At 39.2% G+C, this 25206-nt stretch overlaps 1 protein-coding gene, 1 long non-coding RNA gene and 1 pseudogene across 20 annotated transcripts in view; all 3 read right to left on the bottom strand.

Moving 5' to 3' along the window:
* The window catches only part of LOC126621361 (disease resistance protein RPV1-like), a 193196-nt gene that overhangs the window by 110996 nt on the left and 56994 nt on the right, over positions 1-25206 (bottom strand). Inside the window, exon 1 of one of the 19 annotated variants that reach the window (XM_050289824.1) lies at positions 24089-24164. The exons of the other annotated variants lie outside the window; for them this stretch is intronic. The gene's annotated coding sequence lies outside the window, so the exon portion shown is untranslated. Of the gene's footprint in view, positions 1-24088; positions 24165-25206 lie in introns of those variants that run through there. 19 annotated transcript variants of the gene reach the window in all.
* The window catches only part of LOC126621359 (disease resistance protein RPV1-like), a 249955-nt pseudogene that overhangs the window by 81831 nt on the left and 142918 nt on the right, over positions 1-25206 (bottom strand).
* LOC126621450 (uncharacterized) lies at positions 15134-24453 on the bottom strand. The gene is made up of 3 exons (XR_007622973.1): positions 24439-24453; positions 23612-24056; positions 15134-15228 (listed from the first exon to the last, which is right to left on the bottom strand). It is a non-coding gene; the product is annotated as an uncharacterized LOC126621450 (long non-coding RNA).

Raw genomic sequence — 25206 nt, forward strand, 5'->3', positions numbered from 1 at the left:
CACTACCCTTTCCCACCCCTCCAGAAAATCCACCACACCCAAGCCTGCCATATCCATTTGCACCTCTGTCCCGAACCAAAAAGCGCAACTAAACTCGCACCCAAAAAATAGATGCCCTTCGGTCTCATCTAGCAAGCCACAGAGCTCACACTTATTCACCACTCGAATCCGTTGGCGCTCCAAATTATGCCTCACCGCCAACGCCTTACGACAGGCCCTCCAAACAAATAACCGAATCTTATTTGGCACTAGGAGAGGCCAAATTGTTTTCCACACCCCTCCCCCCACTCGTGCCGAACTCGGCATCCCCCCCCTTTATGCCCAAATTCCCCATTTTTCATCATCTCCATTGCTACATAATATCCCGAGTGAACCGAATAAATCCCATTCTTTGTATAGTGCCATATTTGTTTATCACGACAACCACGTCTACTAATCGGAATAGTTTGAATCAGTTCTAAATCGTCTTGTTCCACCATGATCCTAAGAGTCTCAAGATTCCACCCTTGCTTATCCTTAGAAAATAACTTGCATACCTTTACATTGGGAGCCCCAATCCTCATCATTGGTTTGAAAGAATGAGGCTTAGGTATCCAAGGATCAGTCGCCACTCTAATAGTCTCCCCATCCCCCACCTGCCAACAAAGACCACGAGTTAATACTTGCCGCCCCAATAGTAAACCTTTCCATCCCCACGAGGATCTGGGTCGGTTGTTAGCCTCGAGAAATGAAGAGTTAGGAAAGTATTTATCCCTAAGCACCACCCCAAGCATCGAATCCAGCGTATGTAGTACCCTCCAGCTGACTTTGGCAAGCATGGCCAAATTAAACCCAATTAGTTCCTGAAAACCCAACCCTTCATCCTTCTTCCTCATAGTCAACTTCTCCCACGCCACCCAATGACATCCCTTAGCTTTCTCCTGCCCTCGCCACCAAAATTGAGCAATAACTCGCTCTAGTTCCTTACACGCACTCACCGGTAATTTAAAGCAAGCCATATCATGATTCGGCATCGCCATGGCCACTGATTTGATCAACACTTCCTTCCCTGCGGGAGATAAAAATTGCTCGGCCCATCCATCAGTCCGGCTCTTGATACCTTGATGAACCGACTCAAAAACCGTCTTCTTCGAATGCCCAAAATCCACCTGAATCCCCAAATATTTACCAAATCCCTTTTTAGCTTGGATATTCATCCTCGTAACAATACGTTTTTTCTCCTTCTTCGGGCAACCCTTTCCAAAAAATATAGAGTTTTTCTCCAAATTTATATTATGGCCAGACTCTTTCCCATACGCCTCCAAGATTTTAACCACGTGCCCTGCCTCCGTCACATCAGATTTACAGAATACTACTGAATCATCCGCAAAAAACAAATGACTAATAGGCACCGCATTCTCTACCACCCGCACCCCACTAATCAAACCCGCCTCTTCAGACTTTCAGATATACGCCGACAAAGCTTCCGCACATAGCAAGAATAAAAAGGGTGACAATGGGTCCCTTTGTCGTAACCCCCGTTCTGGTCGAAAATACCCTGAGGGAACACCATTCACCATGACACTATAGGACACTGTAGAGATACATTCACGAATCCATTCACAAAATTTAGGATGAAAACCCAACTTATGCATAACAACGATCAAAAAAGGCCATTCTACCCAATCATATGCTTTCGCCTTATCTAATTTAATCGCCATCTGAGCATCCACCCCATTCACCCCTTGCTTCAAAGAATGCAAAATTTCATGTACCACCAAAATATTATCATGAATCTGTCGTCCGGGAACAAAAGCTGACTGATTAATGCTAATAACCCGGTTCATCACTTTTTTTAATCTCCACGTTAAAACCTTAGCAATAATCTTATACACCACATTACATAATGATATAGGTCTCAATTCCGCCATCCGCCGCGGAGCCTTCACCTTCGGAATTAAGACAATATTTGTGTGGTTAGTCTTTTGAAGCAGCCGCCCTGAATGATAGAAAGCATGCACCATCCGAATAATATCCTGACCCACCACTTCCCAATGATCCTGAAAAAACCCAGCTGTAAATCCATCAGGACCAGGAGACTTTGTTGCTGAAATTTGAAACAAAGCTTCCCGAATTTCCTCGTCCGAGAAAGGGCGGATAAGTTCCTCATTCTCCAAGTCCAATACCTTCGACTCCACTGATGTCGCTACCTCACCATCCTGCTGTGAGTCTCCAGCAGGGAAGAAATCCATACAATACGCTATAGCAATGTTCTGCATACGTTCCAGGTCCGTCTGCCATACTCCTGCATTATCAACCAATCCTTGTATCCGATTACACCTCCTTCGTTGTACAGTTTGAGCATGGAAGAACTTGGTATTTTTATCCCCTTTCCGAAGCCATGTATTCCGTGATTTCACCTTCCAATAATATTCTTCCTCTTTAATAGCCCCTGTAAGCTCCTTCTCTTTCTCTTTAATATGCTCTTGCCGCACCAATGGATCCAAAATCCCCCTTCGGATCTCTTCCTTCAATTCCTCAATTCGCCGCTTAGAACTTGGTATTTTTTTTTCTTTTTCCAACTGATATGTTTTTTTTTGTTATAAATGATATATGTATGACTCATTTTAAAAAGAAATCAATTAAAATATTTTTTCAATATCTATAATTGGTGCATTAACGGAACTCACGCTATAAAATAATTAAAAATTATTTGACATCACATTTTCTCATATGTCAAATTTGACATATGAAAACTCATATGTCCATCCACATAAGATTGACATATTGGTTGTAGCTTGTTCTTATCTTCAAATTTGATCGGTTGGAGATGTCAAATCCTAAATGGAATGCTATGTAATCAAATTTGAAAGTAGGAGCAAGCTTCAACCAATATGTCAATCCTATGTAGATTGAGATATGAGTCAAATTTGACATATGAGAAAAGGTGATGTCAAATAATTTTTAATTATTTTATTGTGTGGGTCCTATTAATGCACCAATTATATATCTTGAAAATTTATTTTAATTGATTTCTTTTAAAATGAGTCCTACAAATATCATTTATAACAAAAAAAAAACATATTGGTTAAAAAAAGAAAAAAAATCTAACATTACCACATCAGCCATCAAATTAGCATATAACATTTATCTTTTGACATATCCTGTCAATAAACCTTTAACATTAACTTTTACCCCAGTCATTGTAAAGATGCTATGTCCCACCATTGACACAGTTATATTGGCTTCCTTGGAAACTCTTTTCCATGAAAAAAATCCATTTCATCACACATACCACTGGAATATTGCTCAAATTTAATATCTATGTTGTAACTCTAAATTTCCAATTACAAGTTATGTTCGTACTCATAACTTACAGTTTACATGTAAGCAACTATTCTTAGAATTTGCAAATAAGAAGGTGAAATTATTTATATTAAAAAATAGGGAACTTTAACGAAAAGCTCCCGATACTGTTCACTTTAATGAAAAATCATATTTTTATACCAAAAAGTCAATCCCGGTACCATTCACTTTACCCTTTATTTTATCCCTTTCGTTAAAACTCAAAAATTTCAAAAATTTTTCATTATTTTTCCTTAAAAGATAGTTATGAGCACATAAATTGACATGTACCTTTATAAAATTCGAGAAATTTGTCTCGGTGGTCGAGACATTTGCTACAACTGAGGACAAAAGAAGCTCCTACAACGGAGTTGCACACTTGAATGCAGAATGGCCAACGACATATGCTGAACTAACATATAAAATTACAAAACAAATGGAAGCTAGACAAGGTTGTAGCTCCAATTAAGAATGCATTACATTATGATTTTGATTTTGATCAATTACATCATGTTTATCAATTAAGAATGCATTACATTATGGTAATATTCACATTACATTATGTTTATCAATTACATCAATTACTAGGGCCGGTTCTTTGATTTTGATCCAAAACTTATTACTACTTCAAAGATCCCTAATCTTTTATTGAAGAGACCTTTCCATGCACATCATGCAATACAAGAAGTTTTAGGGACTAATTAAATAGCGAAAATGAGGCTCAAAATGGATCAATCAAAATGCCTTAATTGTACCAACTAATGAAGTTATTTAAAGGGTTTATATTCATATTTTAGAACACTAATCATCGATCGTCTCATTAAAGAAGAAGAGGACATGAAACAACGCAATACAACACCTTCGTGGACATGAGCTACTTGTTGGCCATGATAAGAGTATATAATCTACGGGTGTGTTTAGATTATGAATTAGGTTTCCTCTTTAAACTGGTGTATAGAACGATACGCAACTGCAGTTTATAGTCTGACAATATAACATGTCAAATATCCAACAAACAAATCACTCTATTTCTAAATGGTAGCTTCCTTCTCAATCTCGCATTAATTTGTACCTTCCTTCACAAATCACGGTTTTGTTTCCCCACTTTATACAAGTTGACAAATTGTAAACATAAACTTGCTAATCAACTCTGATTTCTAAATTGTATTTGTTGTGGTAGTACTTAATGTGCCGGGCTCATTACGACCAGTGGCAGTTTTGAAATATCACAACAAAAGCAGTACCAATCTGCGAATCGCAATTGCTCCTCACGAGTACGGCAGACTGAGCGCGCTGTGCTCTCGATTGATTCCTGGTCTGATCTTCTGCGAATCGCAATCCTACGGTGGCGATGGCGTCGGCGCAGAACCAATCTGCGAATGTGGATCTCTTCGATGCGTATTTCCGACGAGCTGATTTTGACAGCGATGACCGGATTAGTGGCAATGAAGCCGTCGCTTTCTTCCTGGGCTCCGATGTCCCCAAACAGGTCGGCACAGCTACTCTCTCTCTCTCTCTCTCTCTCTCTCTATATATATATATATATATATGCATATGCTTGTGTATATATGTATAATTGGATGTGTATTGTAGTGTGTATGATTATATTTGTGTAATAATAGTGGTTGATCGGGATTTGATGCTGGTGGAAATTTGTTCCAAATCAGATTGATTTTGATTTTTTTAGTCTAATTGTAGTTGAATTGGTTAATGTGAGGTGAGGTCGGGATGTCTTAATTCTCTGATCTAAGCTGAGATTTTTAGTTCGTGTTAGTATAAATACGGAGTTGATGTTCAAATGGTAGAAAATAAGTAGATGAAGGATTTATACTACAGTTAGTGAGGTTGAGAGAGTTATGCTATCAGGTCATTAATTTACTTTATGGTGTATCCGCTCGACCTAAGGTGGTAAGCAGACTTCAGAAATGTGTCATATAACCCGAGGATTTGACATTACAATTGCGTAGTAGTGAAAACCTGCAGCATAAGGTGACTATGGAATAGTTAGGATTATCGCATACATGGGAAATGTTCTTGGGTCAGGATCATATCGATAAATAGGTTTTCTTCTCAAAAAAAATATCGATAAATAGGTTCTTGAAGCTGTATACTTGTTTTACTGAAGGAATTTCCATATAAAATGATAACCGGGCGCATATTATGTTAAATATTGATTATACAAATGCACTTTCTCCTTATCTTTTTGTAACAGAAGTTTGGATCTGTTCTAGTTTATATTTTTTATTTTTTATTTTTTATTTTTGAGAAGAAACAATTTTATTAAAGAATAGAGAACAGCACAGAAGTGGATAAGAAGTCCACTAACTGTATAACAAGGAAAAACCCATTAGGATTTGGCTACAGCAGCCATTTCTAGACCTAGCTCACTTAACTGCTGCTAACAAATCCCATAGTATTTGAGATAGAGAAACATTATTAAACTCTTTAGTGACTGAAGCCCAAAAAGCTGCCCAATATTTTACTCTCCCCCAAAGTTCTTCTGCCCCCACTCCAGTATAGTCTTCAAAAATCCTCTTGTTGCGTTCCAGCCATATATTCTAGAAAATTGCCGATACCAGGCAACCCCACAAAACTTTTGGATTTTTTCCTTTTTCCAAGTGCCTTAAAGTTTGTGCTTAGTAGCTCGAAACACCCTTTAGGAATGACCCAACTTGCTTTAACCTCCTGTAACAATTTCCACCACAGTTGGATCGAGTAGGAGCAATGAAGAAAGATGTGATTTACACTCTCCTCCTTGGCTTTGCACAGGCTACACCAATGTGGTGATAAGCACATAAGAGGGTTTCTCCTTTGAATTCTGTCGCATGTGTTTAGATTCCCATTGGCCACAAGCCATACAAGTATTTTAACCTTCGGAGGAACTTTTGATTTCCAAATCTGAGGGTAGGGTGGAAAATAGTGCACACTCCCATTGTTGCTCAGTAATGAACGATAAGATTTGCATGAGAACAAACCTGAAGCTTCCAGATTCCACCTTCTGATATCCATCTTTAATGGAGACAATCGAACCTCTTCCAGTTTCTGTAATAATGTGGCCACCTCTACTATCTCCATCTCATTCAAGTTTCTCCTAAAATCAAAGTTCCAACTCAAAGGATTTGATGAAACTTCCACGAAGCTCGAGATGTTTTGATTATGCTTCCTTTATAGTAGGAATAGTCTGGGGAATTGCTCCTTCAGCGGTCCCCCTGTTAACCACCCATCCTCCCAAAACCTCACCCTCTCTCCGTTGCCCACCTCAAACGTGCAGCATCTAAGAAACTGATGAGAACCACTCGAAATGTCTTTCCATGGGCTTCGACTTGAAACCCTCCTTTGAGGAAGTGCATCCCATCCATTAGCTTGTAGCCCATACTTACTTCTTATCACCTTGTGCCACAGAGACTGTGACTCCCTTGGGAATCTCCACAACCACTTAGCCAATAATGCTTCGTTATGATTCCTCAAGTTCCCCACCCCTAGACCTCCTTCCTCCTTGTTTTTAGTAACTAACTCCCACTTGGCCAAATGTGTTTTCTTACCTTCCTCCATGCCTTCCCATAGAAACCCCTTCATTAATTTTTCTAGACGTCCTCTTACCCCGCATGGAATTTTGAACAAGGACATATAGTAAATCGGCATGCTTCCCAGGACTGATTGAATTAGAGTTAATTTACCCCCTCTAGATAGGAAAGCCTTCTTCCAACTTTGAAGTCTTCTTTCCATTGTTTCTACCACTGGATCCCAAAACTTTATTGCTCTTTGCCTTCCTCCAAGGGGAAGCCCCAAATACTTTATCAGCCAGCACCCTACCTCGCACCCCCAAGAAACTGCCAACCTGTTTAGTTTCTCACTCTCTGAATTTATCCCAGCCAAAAAGCACTTAGCTTTGTTGATTTTCAATCCTGAGACCGAACAGAATAAATTAAGCACTTGGATTAGGTTATTCCAAACTTCCTCGTCTTCCGTCAAGAAGAAAATGGTGTCGTCGGCAAATTGAAGATGAGATATCTCCACCTTTTCTTGGCCGATACACAAGCCTTTGATGAGATCAGTTTCTTGTGCCTTCTCCATTAACTTGCTCAAAACATCGACTACTAAGGTGAAAAGAAATGGTGACAGTGGATCGCCTTGTCTCAAACCTCTTGAAGCTTGAAATTTTCCCCTTGGCCTTCCATTGATCAAAACGGAGAAATTTGCAGAGCTTAAACATCCTTGCATCCATTTCCTCCATCTATTGCCAAAACCTTTTCTTTGAAGTACTTCTTCTAGAAATCTCCATTCAACATGATCATACGCTTTTTCAAAGTCTATCTTAAGCACCAATCCCTTCTCTTTTTTCTGCCTCACCTCTTCTACCACTTCATTTGCAATGAGGACAGCATCCAAAATTTGTCTATCCTTAACAAACGCCCCCTGATTCGGAGAGACAGTGGTATCCAAAACCTCCTTCAATCTTGAAGCCAGTGTTTTTGCTATAATTTTATACAATCCAGTTACTAAGCTTATGGGCCTATAGTCCGTCACTTTCAAAGAATCTGATTTCTTCGGGATCAGGCAAATAAAAGTCTCGTTCGTCACTGCATTTATTATCCCTTTCTCAAAGAACTCTTCCATGATCTTCATTATATCCTTCTTCAAAATCTCCCAGCAATGTTGAAACATTTGCATAGAGAAGCCATCTGGTCCTGGAGATTTATCCTTTCCACAATCGAAAACTGCTCTTTGAACTTCTATTTCCTCAAAAGGCCTCTCAAGCCAACTTGCCTGAAGGGCGCTTATTGGAGCCCAATTTATCCCTTCCAAACCCCAACATGCCTCGTCGTTACGCTGAATAAGGATTTGAAAAAATTGACAATATGCTCTTCGATCTCTTTTGCATCCTCTATTATTCCCCCTCCAACCGACTCTAACCTCTCAATATAGTTTCTCTTCCTTCTCCCATTTGCAACTCGATAGAAGAATTTTGTATTACCATCCCCTTCCTTTGCCCATTCCACTTTGCTTCTCTGCCTCCATTTCACTTCTTCTTTACAAGCCAAGTCTCCTACAAGGGTTTGGAGTTCTTCCCTTTTTCTTCTAGCTTCAAAATCTAAGCCTTCCAACCCCTATCTCCTGTCCAACTCCTCTATGTTTGCTTCCACTTCTTTCAAGACTTTTTCGATCTCGCCGAAGCTCTCCTTACTCCAGCGTTGCACCTTTTTTTTCATGGCTTTTAACTTGATCATAAATTTATAACCCTCCCACCCCTCCACTTGCTCCGATTGCCACCATTCCTTGAATTTATTCCTGAATTCTGGATCTTGGAGCCACATGTTTTCAAATCTGAAAGGACATGGCCCCCATTTCACTTTGTTGGTGTCTAGCTGGACTGGGCAATGATCAGAAATGACCCTAGCCAAGGCCGTTTGTCTAGCCTCAGGGAAGATATCTTCGCAACCTGTAGAGCATAAGAATCTGTCTAATCTCCGACACACAGGTTCTTCTCTGAGGTTTGACCAAGTAAATTGTGCATTGAGCAGCTCCAAATCCTTGAGTTCTGTCTCTCTAATGAAATCATTAAAATCCCTCATGCTTTTAGTCAACCTCCCTCCGTTTGATTTCTCATTTATAAATCTAACCACGTTAAAATCTCCTCCTACACACCATCTTGGTCCACACATACCATAAAGTCCCGCCAATTTTTCCCAAAACTCCCTTCGGTCTCTATTTTTACATGGACCATAGACTCCAGATAGCCACCACTCCATCCCATTGGGAGCCATAATTTTTATTGATGCAGAGAAAACACCGATCAAAGATTCGGTTACTGACATGTGTTTTGTATTCCAGATTACAGCTATGCCCCCTGAGCTTCCTTGTGCAGGGGCATAAATCCAGTCTTTATATCTGCTTCCCCACACACTAGCCACAAGGCTTCTGTCAATCATAGCTTTCTTAGTTTCTTGTAGTATGATGATGTCGGGCTGTAACCGTTGGAATTGCTTTTTCAAAGTTAGCCTCTTCCGTCTACTTCCCAATCCTCTAACATTCCAGCTAATTATCTTCATTAAAACTGGTATTGCCCCTGTGAAGTTTACTATCTCCCTTAAAACCATCCTCTTTCTTGCCTCTTCTGACTTTCCCTTTCTTCGCTTCTTTTAACAGAGACCTTTTCAACGGAAACAAGGAAATCTTCATTTTAGACAAAAATTTGGAATTTAGATGTTGTGCCTCATTGTTGGCTAATTGGCCTGCCAGTTTTTTCCTTCTTCTGTACTTTAATATTTCCTTGTTTTTTCCTATTGCCTTAGTAACAGACTTCTCATGATTAGATGCCTCCTCCAACGTTGTCAATGCTTCCAAATTTGAATCCTTGAATAGGTTGTGGAGGTCATCACAGGATAATTCAAAATCTTCAGATGTTTCTTTTTCCTCTTGAGAGTAAGCCTCCGCCTCCCCATCAGCAACAGAAGATTGGGCGGAGAAATCTTCGTCGTCGCTGTCTAACAATTGAGCCGAATCCATGCCTAGAGCCTCCATCCTTCTCCACCATTGATCTGCTGGATTCTTCTCAGTCGACCCGCTCGGTGATCGGGCACGGTCATCATCGGCCTCGCTCTCCAGATCTTCCTCTAATTCACTATCTGAATCAGTGAATGTGAGGTTAGAAGGCCAGCCTTTCGTCAGAATAGGCCCTTCTAGTTGATTCTGACCAGAGCCAAAATCTTGTGGTGAAAGAATCTTTAGCCGCAATCCGCCCCTGTCAGGTTGGCCAAATCTCCCAAAGAAACTCGAACATGTGCTCAAGGAAGATCTAATTGGAATGCCTGCTGTATAAAACTCCGTGGCCCGTGGTTGCTGGGTATCGCCCAATGCCGTATATCCTCCAACGGTGTGCCTTAGAGTCGGCAACCTTAGATTCTCCAACGGATTCGACAACGTTCGAGACTTATACAGAAGTTCCATCTCGGATTGAAACCAATGTCTCATTCCGTGAATTGTTTGAATAAGTGGGCCTCGACCTGACCCTTCCCAATGAGATTCACAGCCCATCGATTTACCGTTTATAGTTGTAAATAAATTTTTAGCACCCATAGGCCCGGTCACCGCCATGTTTTCTCCACTATTTGGGCTTTGTGTATCAAAGCCCACCACTCCATCAAGTTTAATTGGAATAAAGTTGTTTTTGTTGGGCCCACTCCCATCGTAAACCTCTACAACATTTCTAATGCATATCTCCACTCTTGTTCCATTAAAAAACTCCCTTCTTGATGAAATCTGTGCCCCCTCTGTACTCGAGCAACCGCCATCTTTCCCCTCTAATTCCAGCCTTTTGCTTTTACCCAGAGAAACATAAGCAACATTTCTAGTGCATATCTCCACGCTTGTTCCATTAAAGTACTCCCTGCTTGATGAAATCTGTGCCCCCTCTGTACTAGAGCATCCGCCATCTTTCCCACCCTGTGTTTGAAGTGGCGTCCCATACTCTCTTTCAGAGACAATAATGTCAGAGAGTTGGTTTGCAGGCATCTCGTAACTCGCGTCCGCAGTCTCAGTCCCGTCGTGACCAAACATTCTGTCACCACCGATAGTGACTGGGCAGTCGATGGCGCCGATTCGAAAGCTGGCGCATTTCCCCGTCGCGTGGGTTGCCTCCCCGAGCTCGGCCGTCGCCGGATGAGTTATTCCAGAAGTCCGTTGTAATTGCTGTTCCTTTTTCAGAGGCCCAACTAAGGCTTCCGGTCTACCCAGATCTTCAGCCGAAATCATGGGTCTCATCGCTGGCGAAAGTTGCCGGATCCTGACCCTGAAGACTAGATCTCCGTCAGCCACTTCTACTACCTCAGGGATGAAACCAGTTATGTTGGTTTTGAGTTTTATCTTTGCTTCGAGCAAGAAACCGAATCTAGCGGTTGTTTGATCGATATCCGCCAGACCTCCGCAAGCCTCGCCAATATCCTGGAAGAATTTTTTGGTCCAAAGATGTGGTGGTAAACCTTCCAGTGCAACCCAACCTCCATAACTGACCGCCAGTCTTTGATTTGTATTCAAACTCTCCCACCACCCCGCCAGTTTCACCTCGGGGTACTCCTTCATGCCTATTGCTCCAAGTAGTGCTATTTTTTTTTGCTTCCTCCTCGTTCTGGCAAACAAACAGTGCTTTGTTGCATTGAAATGGCGAGAGTCTGATGTCCGTTCCCAGAAGATTTCGAAGTGAGGCCTCCACCTCCCTCCATGATTGATGCACCACCTTTCTCTCACAGACTACAACACTTCCCCAACTGTAAGATTCTTTAGAGCAATTCCTCTGATTCCAAGTGAATTCTTTCCAAAGTTCCTCTCTGGCTCTCCGATTGGATTCCTCCTTTGTTGTCTGCCTTCCTCCAGTGACTGCATCCCTATATGAACCTTGAACACCGGCTCCCGACATATTTCCTCTCGGTTCCAACCCGATTCATCTTCCTCATTGTAGTCCCCGTCTTCTTTCCCCCTTGCAATATTTCATACATCAGCTCCTCCAGATTTCTCCATCCGATACCTTTAAAACCTTTTGGAACGAAAATATTTCTGACAAAACCATCCTTTTCAGTTTTGGAAAGGACAAGGACCTCCCCATTTCTGTTCTGAAATCCTTCAACCCAAAACTGATAGTTGTGACCTTTGTATTTTCGGAAGAAGTTCAAACCACCTGTGGCAATGACCGCCTTTAACTGCTCAATGATCCACGCTGCACAACCCAGATCAAAAGATATCTGATATCCTCTGGTTCTCGTTCTCTCTGTTACCCGAATCCTTTCGCCAAAAGACTTCTCTTCAATCTCTAAAATGAAAACCTTGTGCTCAACTTTAAAATCCCTGGATAAGTGTCTGTAGCTCATCTTCCTCGAGTATAAGTTTTACTCGGCAGCACTACATGCTTATTTTTATAGACTTGTGAAGATTGATAATCTGTTCTAGTTTATATTGGCTGCTTATATTTATTGGCAGACACGGGCAAATGCAGACCAGAGGCAGACTGGTTTCCTTGGTCGGGCAGAGTTTTACAATGCCCGTAGACTTGTCACTGTGGCTCAAAGTAAGAGAGAACTTACGCCATAAATGGTGAGGGTAGCACTATGTGGCCTGGCTGCAGTAAAATACCTGCACCCAAGATAAATTTGCAGTGACTCATGCACCGCAGTTCAATTTTTCTGCAGCCGCACCTGCCTGTCAGGGTGGTGCTGTCACTCCGACATCCTCGCAAAATTTTGGGTTCAGGGGGTCGCAAATACCACCTCAGTGTAATTCTGCTGGAGCGGCATAACGGAAAAAAAAATGGAAAAAGTCGTATTGAAGCGAAGGCCCCTATAGTTTTATCGTTGTTACAAATTTGATGATTGTATTATTGAATTGGGGCTGTGCCTTTCTTTTTTCAGCCTTAATTTGCTGTAATTTTTTACCCTCTCTAATAAAATTTGTTTTGCTGATCTTTGTTTGCTTCAAGCAAGAACGCTGACTTTTGCCAGTGTTACTGCGTTCGGGCCATTCATATTTTTTGCTTATTGCAGTTCAGCCATCAAACTATCGTGTATTTTTGTTGTGTTTAAAGTTCAAACTATCGTGGCTTGGTCATGAGATTTTTACTTTGCCCTGGCCTGGCGTATTAATTAGTCCAAGTTTATGATATAAAGGCAAATTTCAAGATGTCGCTGGACTCATAAATCAAGTTTTAAAGATAACAAATAGAATGTTACACACTTGTCAATAACTTGCGCTTTATAATGTATAAAGTATAAACAATACTAAAATAATGAAAGTCTTGCCTATATGTTGTCTTATTTCTTGGACAGACAAGTGAGCTCTCAAAGTAAAATTTTCCCCAAAAGTTTTTCCAAATTCTATTGGATAATGATGCATAGGATTGTTGGATTAAAAAGTCCGAATCATATTCAGTTCCACTGACTTCGAACCCATAGGACCCATATTCATGACTATCATTTGCTTCAGACTCCACTTGATCCACAGGCTTCAGGCTCATCTCTTGATCGACCACCTTCGGAATCGTCATCTTGTCTCGTTTCTTCTACTTTTGGTTCCGTCGACATGAAGACATGATCAAATTTGAATTTCTCAGCATCTTCGGCATACAACGGGGATATACCACAACTTAACACTCTCATATGAACGGGGGAAATGGGTTCGCCGAAACTATCCAGCGCCCAGAAGTAAACAGAGGCCTCATTGGCAAGTTTGTAATCAGGGGAGATACTAATGTCCACACTCCACACAAGCACGTGACTTTGGTAGTATCTCTTCCTGGCGTGTGGGATATATAATCCAGTGCACAGTTTATGGCTTTCACCCATGAATTTGACACAGAAATTAGCTTCTACTTTGAAGGAATCCTCCCACACTGCAAGCTTCCCCCAAATAACAGCAGACATAGCGAAACCAAATACACCTGTTTCAAACCAATCTGGAAGAAGCTTGATGTTTACTGAAGATCCCTCACTTTGATAGCTGAACCAATTTGGAATTTTATCTCCCGGACATACAACACTAATTTGAGGCCAAGGACTGTCCTTTGATGGAGCACTAGTTGCCATAATTCTAATCTGTGCTTCTTCCATTATGTCGCTCCTTGCATCATTATCCAATTTTAGGCAATTAGTAAAATCTTTGAAAAAATCATGATGTTGAACCCAACCTTGTGTGAGTGCTGTCCTTGTACTTGACAGTGTCTTCAGCGACGTGCAGCCTTCAGCGTCAACACTACATAGCACTGGGAGCTCTGGTAAAGATTGAAGCTGCTTGCAGGCGACTAAGCCGAGTTCAGACAACCGAGAAGCTTGTTTGATGCTTGCAGGTATGCTCCTAACCTTGGTTCCACTCAGATTTAATTTTTGCAATGCGGTTGAGCAAACGAGACCATCAGGGAGCATTTCGATAGCTGTCCCTTGCAAACTAAGAGACGCCAAATGTTCCATTGGCTCCAAGATCTCTGGGAAGTTCTTAAGTTGAGAGCAGCCAGAGAGATTGAGTTCCTTCAGATATTTCAACTTACAAATGTTGGTTGGTAGACTCACGAGTCTCTTGCAATAAACCAATGATAATTTACTTACATCCCTAGGAAGCTCAGAAAACTCGCCAAGAGATGTGCAACGATTTACATTAAAACAACCAGAGATTTTCATCTCACACCTATTGCTTGGAAGTTTCTCAAGGTTATAGCATTTACTTATATTCAAGTAAGAAATGTTTTCGTTAGACCAAATTGATTTGGGCAACTCTTTTATACATTGCCTCCTAAATCCAAGTATTGAATATTTCTTGGCATCTCTGGAAGATACTTGAGACTCCTGCAGCCTCCAAGATCAAGATGAGTAAGCTTGTCAAGATGTTGAAAATACATTGGAACTTCAACCAAACTTGAACAGCTAGAGAGGTCCATCTTCACAATTTTTAGACTCCCAGAGAGATTTGGAACTTCAGTTAGATTCTTAGAGTGACGCAGATTGATAACTTGTAAGTTGACAAGTATCTGCAACAAATGAAATAGAAATATAAAGAATTAATATAACTTCTACACTTGATTTTATACAAGAATAATAGGCATATAATATAATATACCTGCTCTTCTTTCCAAAGGTTCGCAACTTTGCTACATGGCATATGAAGCTCAACTAGATTTTCCGGACAAAAAATTGATGGCAAAGATTCCAGTGGATAACTAGGCCAGGTAAGATAACAAAGTGAATCGGGAAGGTCTAGAGAAGCGTTGAAACGAAGTGAATCAGGAAGGTCTAGAGAAGCGTTGAGTTTGAAGTCAGAATGCACAATTAGCATTGTTAGGTTAGACATCTTTTTTAATTCTACATGTTTCAATGAATGCTTTTCAATGTAAGACCGATCAACCTGTATGGCTTCAACATTTGGAGTTTCCTGAGAATAACAAGAAAGTTTAAATGTGAATATATATAATGTTTTCAACATGTTAAAATGTAACGCACATTGGAACAAAGAATTTTTGCGACAGTAAAGATGTACTAGTGTATACAAGTGTCTTAGTCTAGTAAAATGTAAGGAAACTAATGAAAATAGCTTCAAATTTTTACATTTTAATTAAAAAAACTATCTATCTGTTTCAGTCCTATTAGATTAGGAATGTGATTATGTAAATCCTAGTAGACATGGGAATGTATCTTATATTCATATTAGAAGTTGATTACCTATTAAATGTTGTAATCCTAAAGGGAAAGGTTTTTACCTATCATACTACTATAAATAAAGGCACAATGAGGGTGGAAAAACACACACCCACAATTATACATCTCTCTCTTCTTCTCTCTATGCCGCACCCTCTCTCTCTATATGACCTCCATAATTGTTTAGTAAATTATGCTTACAACATGTTATCAGCACGCTTTCGACGCTGCGCTAAAGAGAGTTTATTATTCAATCAGGGGAGTATTACGTTTTTAATTATTCTTTTTATGATTAATTTATTATTTTATTGAATTTATCTACATGCTATTGATTCAATTCAATTTTTCTTTGTTGAATGTGATACAACGCATTGGAGATGCAATTCCGGCTTTCTGAGAATGATCTTCTACAAATTCAAAGGCTTTTATTGTTTTCTGCCAATCAGGTACGCTTAAAATAAAGTAAGATATTTGAAATGACCGTGAAGCATGAAAACATTTCCCATGATGCATGAACCCCCTATGTTTATATTTTCCTTCCAATATATATGTTGTATATGTTCATATAGTTGTCAATATATATATTTGTTTCATGCATTACGCAATTATAAAATTGCTATGTGGAATTTGTGAGTCAAAGTATATTCATAAATTACAAGCAATTATAGGGTTTTCCTAAACCTAACAATGTCGGAAAAAAAAATCTGGGTTGACAAACCCAAGGGCTTGCAGCCCTCGGTTCACCCCCAAGTCCAAGCTAAGCATGGCTTGAAGCCGTTTGTTGGGCCCCTGCTTTGCCTCAGCCCACACACCGCAAGCCTTTTGGCTTGCTGGGCTTCTTATTACCCAAGCCCACGTGTACCACATCCAGCCCAGTCGGCTGGGCCTATCCCATGGTCCAAAACCCGACCCTTGCATGCACCAACCCCAGGCCAGCGTCTTGATGGGCCTACACCCGTGCCTAATTCTCGGACCAAAACACCAGCTGTTACTGCTGCTGGGCTCCCTCCCTATCTCGGCCCATGGCCTATTACCCTTTCTGGGCTGCTTTTGTAGCCGTGTAATATAACCCAAGGCCTGTAGCTTGTTGCAATGTTGTGCCTCACACAACCATCCCACACGTGTTGGGCAATGTCCTTTTAAGTTTTTTTTTTTGCCCAATGCTAAATTTTAGCACTTTAAATAATTTTAACCCAAATGTAATTATTATTTTTGCTTCTACGATCGACCCTAAATGGTCTCAATCTATTGAATTAATTAAAAGTGATTTGCAGTTCATTAATCTGATAATGAATCCAAAATTATTGACCTGAAGATCACTTTTGGACATTAACGATTCAATAATTTATTTGTCTTCTTTGAACCATTGACTCACTTTCGTAGTCCCGAAGCACTCACACTTGAGTTCCCAAAGAAACTCAAATCCACTACACTTAGTTGTATATTGCATTATGTGTTTCTTGCAATAACCTCTCTTTTATGAACTAAACGTTCATAAACTAAATTGAACATGTAGTTTCAAATTTAGTGCTTTTGAAACCCGAAGTTTTCATAAAACAATACATCCATGAAAACCCAACGTTTTTCATGTAAGCCATGTCTTAGAACTCGAATGTTCTAACTTTGATGCTTATGGATGATTCATTCCAATAACACTAATCACAATCTTGTTCCCTCCAATTCAATGGATTGTCGTACCGTTACAAGTTCGATTTTCTTGATTTGGACATTTCTAATAGAAACCACTTTATGTGGGGTACAAGACGTGAATCTACACTTGACTATTAAAGTAGCTGAGAAAATATTGACGCCAACAATGGCATAGAAGAGCTACATAAGCCTCTGCCATGATCTTCATTCGAAGACTTATGCTCAAAGCATTACAAGTCAAAGTACCTCCTGAACGAGGATTCCATGACTCATTGGCTCGCTCATACGGATTGTCTAATCATGAAAAACATTGCCTAAAGCACACCATGATTACGTCCATGAATGAGTATGATTCTGAAGTTTATAAATCCGATCGAATTTTGACTGGAGAATACTTTTCTCGTCCTTTCATGTTTCTAACTCGCCCATGAAGCAATAGTGTAGAAAGCGGAAGTTTACCGAATTCTCGAATCTGATTACTACCACAAACATATGGTAGAATCAGGGCCTGCCAAGGTGTGGCATCATGCCCAAAGCATGATCCTTGGTACCTAAGACCTAAAACTTCAAGAATAAGGGATAATATTCCCAAACCTCAACCCTGCAGAATCTACTTCCGTCTTAATGGAATAGATCATTGGTTATGCACCTGTTCGTGCCCCTACCAATGTTGTTGAAGAGTACCATTCTATTAGTCAATATGTGAGACTAATTTTGCTCCACTGAACATCGTTAGAAGAGCAAAATTTTGACATGGATGGCCTTGTTGGCCGAATCCCTTTAGTAAACCATTTACTTTGTGAACATTTTTCTATGTTCTTGGATTCAAGTTTGGTGTATGTTTTACTTATGGATAATCTTATTGATATTGTCCTCAAATATGAGTTAATTGAATCATGTTTTCTAACACATGTGACCTATTCAATTAACCACGTGATTAGGTAGAAATGTGGGAAAGTTAGTTGTTTGTATGAATGCGTATTACACACACTAACTTTACACCTAAATCACATCTCTAACAACGACTTCAGATCTATCCAACCTGATTAAGAGCATTGGCACGCTCCTCGTTGTATGAATGGTACTGCATCACCATTTAAGAGACCTTAGATTCTCTCCGTCGTTGAGTTTTTAAGGTTATTCGAGATGACAATGATCATAAATGAAACCACTGAAGAAAATAAAGTGAATATCTTTGCACTACCTCCAAAAATGAGCATGAAGCTTTGATTTGGGGCCAATGGGTTGTCTCCCAACTGGAAACACGCCACATGTGGCCGGCATGGAGCTTGATGATTGAGCAGTTTACTTGCTTTGGCACGACCATTTAGAACACTTAGGTCAAACAATAATGCTACGACGCATCTCCTTACTCGAAGTAAGAATCTTGTGCTTACAAGCACACTTGCCAAAGCCCGCTCGTGGTAGGAATTTGATTTTCTAAATCATTCCTATTAATGATACGAAACAACTCTCTTTTCACAGTGGATTCAAGGGAATATATGTGGACTAATCCAACCAAAATGCGGACCATATAAATACTTATTGTTTTGGTTGATGAATCGACAAATTGGTCACATGTTTGTCCACAAACATTATTGCTAAACCTCATGGCCGATTAAGGGTTCACCACCCTACTTATCCCTTAAGGTTCGGGAGAGTGGATAATGCCGGAGAGTTTATATCGACGGTTTTCGATAAAGTATTGCATGTTGTTTTGGGTTTATAATTGAACATCGAATTCCCATGATTCACCCCAAATAGCCTCGCCTAGCGATCATAAAGCGCAATTTAAATAATCACCTTGATTTTGGTAAACGTACCAAGCTTTTGGTTTCTGGCTAGGGCTATGCAATCCTTGTACGCAGTTATGTTGGTCCGCCTTGAGGCCCATTGCCACCCAACCTATATGACGTTACAGTTGGTTACTGGGTACGAACCTGACGATTTTCGTATTTACGCATTTAGGTGTGCTTTCCATGTGACAAGTTGCACTGCCACAACGTACCACCATTGGTCCTTAAAGAAGGATGTGTATCTTTTGTCGATCATGATTCTCCTTCACACTAGCTCTCTTTGAGCCCTTGCACGCAATCTCTTTACTGCTCATTTGTGGGTTGTCACTTTAATGAAACAGTCTTCTCGCCGTTAGGGGGAGATAAGAACGTTAACGTTCCTGTAGAACGACACGAATTTGTGTGGACGTTGCCCACTATGTCTCATCTCGATCCCTATACTGCACAATTGTGACAATCAAGTGCGATGAATTCTAGCCTTCAGAATGTTACTCTAGACGCATTCCTTTGATCTAGCTAAAATGACGAGATCATATACCAGTTGCAAACATGCTTGTAAGGATAGACGTACTTAACTGACGTCGAGTCAACATTCCTAGAGGGTGTGCCGCCCCTGTTGGACGATTTGGATGCCCCTGTTGGACGGTCCGGTACACCGGCGGATAGCCAATCAATTTGTCTTGGCCTGGCGCATGACAGATCACTCGGTTCGTAGGATTCACTTCCCTATAAGAGGAAGGCACAGCACAAAAATGAATCTAAACTCGATCGCTGTCTCAAATCATTTTCATCTCATGAGATTAATCCGGATTACTCCCGAGACATGAAGTTCTTGCTCCAGTATACTAATTTGGATGAGCTAAATGGAATTGAAATGAGATTATCATCGATGATGTTTTCACTTATATGGTAGCTACCGACATAAATGAAAAGCGACGATATCGAACCGTGTTCCGTTAATTAAGTGACAACGTAGAACTGATTGGACAACCGAAATTACTATCTAGGTCAAATTCCTTACTAAAGTGTGTATTGGACATGTCGTTCCTACACTGCCCAAGGTAATCTTATTGTGTTACAAGTGGGAAAGGAAGCGTTATAAGATGAATGAAATATTGTGATATGATGCACGCCTTATGGTGCAAGGTTTCTCTCAAACATCATGTGATTGATAAAAACATTATGAAATGTGGTTAGTGTTTTCTTCATGGGGATATAGATACGAAGATTTACATGTTAAGTTCCCGAAGAATTATAGGAACTGGTTCAAATAGTTCCAAACCACGGAACACCCTCTTAACTTGTTTGAGGCGTTCATTTTCAATACGACGGATGTGGTATACCCGTCTAAGTGATTATTTGATCAGTCAAGGATATGAATTGTGCCATTGCGTGTTAAACTATGAAGTCTTATTCCAAATTGCTAGAGTTACAATTTATGTCGTTAACACGAATCTCACTAAGACTCTGGAAGAGCTTGAGAAAACTGTCTCGCACCTGAAGATGGAATTTGAGATGAAGGATCTTGGGAAACTCGTTTATGCTTTGACTTGAAGTTCAAGCGTTGTTCTGACGATACCTTGGTTTACCAGTCGAACTACACCCTGAATGTGTCACCTTTGAGTTTACCTTTGATAGTTCATACGTTATATGCAAATGAGACCCTTGACGAGGTTATGGAATCCGAAATTCCATATTTTAAGTTCAACTTTGCGCTTCGTTGTACTTAGCTCATTGTATTAAGACATGACATCTCATTTGCTGTTGATCTTGGTAAAGATGCAGCATCGCGCCTACACGCAACCACTGAATTAATATTAAAGACGTACCCTGAAGGTACTACGAGGGCAAATCCCAACGCATCTCAAGCGGATCCAACCCCCCTGATCCTCAGAATGATGTTTGCCTTGTTGTTATGCTGACGCAGGTTACTTATCAAACCCAAACAAGGCAAAATCCCCAAATGGTTATGTCTTTACTGTTAGGGATATCGCAATATCTTGGAGGTCCACGATATGACCTTAGTTGTGAAATCTTCGAATCGTTCCAAGACTCACCTCGCTTCACTATGCCATAAGTGAGACATGGTTAGGAGTTTTTATTAAGCATATTCGAAGTACTTGCTATGTTTTCATCCATCGTTGAGTCCCAACAACGATCCATCAAGATTGTTGCATGTATCCACCCGACCAAGCCATGATACATCAATGAAGTCAACACCAAGACATATTGCGTCTACATCTACATCAGCAAAGCATCAGGAGATTGAAGTCATGCAAGCCAATCCCAGACAATTTTGCCGACCTCTACACGACGTCACTGCCGAAGTCAACCTTCCAGAAGCTTGTCCGAGGAATTGGTATGCCTAACTATCATATGCAATGCTTGTAGTTATCATTTGGAAGTTATGTCAAACTCAGGGGGAGTATCCAGAAGTATACTCACTTGATCTTAATGTACTTTTTTTCCCTACGATTAGGAGCATTTTTCCCATTGGGTTTTTGCTACCTAACTAGGTTTTAACGATGCACCCATCATGGGCTGATCATATCCTTGTGAGCTCTTCTACTTGCGTCCAAAAGACGTATAGTTTTCACTTAATGCAACTTCTCACTTTTCTCTTTAGCCTATGGGTTTTTCTCCCACCTTAGGTTTTACCATAGCGAGGTTTTGTGAGTTTTACTTTTTATGCCTTCTTCCGTTGATTTGAGACTTGCATTCGCTCATTTTGCCGACAACTTCATCAACTGTACTTGCTTCATCACTGAAGACCTGATGTGCCATTTACTTGAGTATTTACACACTCAAGGGGGAGTGTTGCAGTCCTATTAAATTAGGAATGTGATTGTGTAAATCCTAGTAGATATGGGAATGTATCTTATATTCCTATTAGGAGTTGATTACCTATTAAATGTTGTAATCCTAAAGGGAAAGGTTTTTACCTATCCTACTACTATAAATAAAGGCACAATGAGAGTGGAAAAACACACATCCACAATTATACATCTCTCTCTTCTTTTCTCTATGCCGCACCCTCTCTCTCTATATGGCCTCGATAATTATTTAGTAAATTATGCCAACAACACTATCAACTTTATTTAATGATAGAAACAAAAGAATAATTTTTTTTTAAAAAAATACAAAAAACCAAACTCGCACTGGGCGCGTCCCCCCACCCCCCATTGCCCATTTCCACACTCACCTCTTTTCTCTCATTGTTAGCTGCATTAATGGATTTTTTTTTTTGGCTTAGAGTATGAAAAAAACTTCAAATTAAATTACATTCCTCAGTTTTATTTTTGTGGTGTTGTTTCCCAATAGTAGTCAAGGTGACAAGATATTTTTTAATGTGTCTGGAACACGGGATTGTACACCACGTGTCTCTACAAGTTATGAGATTTCGTGTTAAAAAATTAATAACATAAAAAATAAAATTTCTCACCACATACATAATAACACCTAGTGTACCATTTGTGTTCCGGGTGCAAGGAAAAATTTCTCAAGATGACACCCAAACTCAAGAAATTGGATAAAGAGCTACATTTGTAGATATGTAAAAAATGTGAGAGAATTTTAATTTGGTAATTGAAAACAACTTTTTAAATATAATTATTAAGAACATAATCTTATTAAGATCTTGATCTAAAGGATCACTTTTGGGTTCATCTTTTCGATCCAATGGATGCTTTTTCATGACCAAAAAGGATTTAAGCTTCAAAACTTATGAAACTGAACCACGAATTAGACACTATTTATAAAACTTGACCAATAAGTAGGCATTATTTATGAAACTAGACCAATAACTAAACTTTATTTATAAAACTGGACCAATAAATAGATAATATTTATGAAACGAAACCAAGAATTAGACATTATTTCTAAAACTAAACCGATAGGTTGAAACTATTTATAAAACTGGACTATACACTATTTGTGAAACTGGACCAAGAACTAGACATTATTTATGAAATATGACAAAGAACTAGATTCTATTTATGAAAATGAACAAATAACTAGACACTATTTATGAAACCGGACCAAGAAGAGACATTATTTATGAAACTGTACCAATTACTATACACTATTTATGAAATCGGACCTAATAAATCAAATAGGCACTGTTTATGAAGCACGACCAAGAATTAGGCACTATTTATGAAAGTGAACGAAGAACTATGCACTATTTATGAAAATGGACCAATAAATAGTGTAGTACCATTCAGTTTCATAAACAGTGTCTATGATTGATGCACGAGTCTCGTGCATCAGTTTTTATTTTTTTTTATTTTTTTTTTACATTAAAATTGTGTCATTTTCATTAAAATTTAAGTTTTTTTTTGTCTTTTTATTAAAATTTAAGGATTTTTCATTACTATTTAATTCTTTTTCATTAAATAAAGTTATAGCTTGGTTTTTTGTTACAATAAACTTAGCCCAAGTCTTTTTCATAAAAGTTCCCTAAGATGTATCATTCTCTATACTTATCTAAATAAACAAAATTTTGTTCATATTCCAAACACTTCCTAACACAATAAATATTCAATCAAATTCATCTTGTAACAATTTGACTTCTTTATTATAAATTAGTTTTACTGTGTTATGTAATCATCTAAAGTTTGTTATTTTTTTTTCTAAAAAAAGAAAGGAAAAAAATTGAATGCGTTTGGCTCTTACCATGTTACTCTTCAGTACAAAATAGACATCCTCGTTAGTAAACAACCTATTCCGTTCACCAGGATCTTAAATACATTGTTCCTGAACAATTGTCCTTCCCATTTCTTGTAGCAAATCATGCATCTTTATGGTTTTCCATCTCGGCTGTGAATCAATTGATATGAGAGACATATCAATAAGAATTCTAATTCCGGTTGTCGCAAAGAATCCACGAACATCTAAAATTCCTTTTACATACTCCACATCCCGCCCTTTATGAAAACATGCTATATCCAGAAATATCTCCTTCTCATTCTTTTCCAATCTATCATAACTTATTCTCAACACTTTCTGGATACTTTCGCTGGGAAATCGTTTTAGTTTGTTGAATTCATCTTCCCAATCTTCTTTGCTCTTGCAATTGAAGAACAAGGACCCCAGAACTGTAAGAGCCAAAGGTACGCCTCTAGCATAATGCGCGGCCATAACAAAAATTACAGCACAAAGGGACATCGGTGACAAGTCACCAGCGAAGAAATTAACAGCAGACATAACAAAAATTAATTAGCAATTTTAATTCCAGCACAACATAACACCAAAACTTATTAATTAAAAAGAAAGTAATAATAAGAGATTGAATTTGTAGACAAAATTTATAAATTAAATAGTGTGTCACAAATAAACATGAATACATTTATTAACATTTCAATGATAATTCAATTATCAACTTATATGTTATTTAGTTTAGCAAATTCAGTTTACAAATTTAATCTCTCTAGCATTTCACTAAAAAGAAATAACAAACTATACAGAAATTAAACAGTATCAATCAATAAACACTGACTAACCTCTGACAAGTTACCAATTTGACAAGGGCTTGTTTGTTTTCTCCACCCTCAGAGCAGCAGCTGATGAAAAACAAGAAGAAGAAGAAGAAGAAGCCATATCCACAACCTCTAGTCTTCAGATCCAGGAAGTAGTAGTTGCAGATAGATTAATTGTGAATAGAGAGAGAGGTTCAGAATTAAGGAGGATCCGGTAAAGCAAGCGAGAGAGAGAGAGAGAGTGGTTCAGAACTAAGGAGGATCCAATAAAGCTAAACAGAGAGAGAGAGAGTAGAGAACATAATTAAGGCGGATTTAATGAAACGAGAGAGAGAGAGAGAGAGAGAGAGAGAGACTATTTCAGAATTTCCTCGAATTGGCTTTTGACTACATGCACAAAGTTCCAAACGCACTTATGAGTAAGAGATGAACAATTACAAAAGTATAAAAAGGGGGACATGGATCCTCTTCGGATCTAGTGGTCTTAATTCACCAAGTCCAATCATCCGGGCCATTGAAATTTAATCCAACGACTAAAGTTATTATAATTTTTAATAACGGCTAAAATTATAATAACTTTAACCGTTGGTTAAAATTTCAACGGTCCCGATGATTGGACTTGGTGGATTAGGACCACTAGATCCGGAGAGGATCCATGTCCTAAAAAGGGAGCATGGGCTAGGGCCCTCCCTTGCGAGAAATTTTTAGTTGTGACTGGAACACGGGTGGTACACCACGTGTTTTTATGTAAGTGGTGGTAAATTTTATTTTTTAAGTTATTAACTTTTTAAC

This window comes from Malus sylvestris, chromosome 5 (assembly GCF_916048215.2).
Source record: "Malus sylvestris chromosome 5, drMalSylv7.2, whole genome shotgun sequence".
Taxonomy (NCBI): Eukaryota; Viridiplantae; Streptophyta; class Magnoliopsida; order Rosales; family Rosaceae; genus Malus; species Malus sylvestris.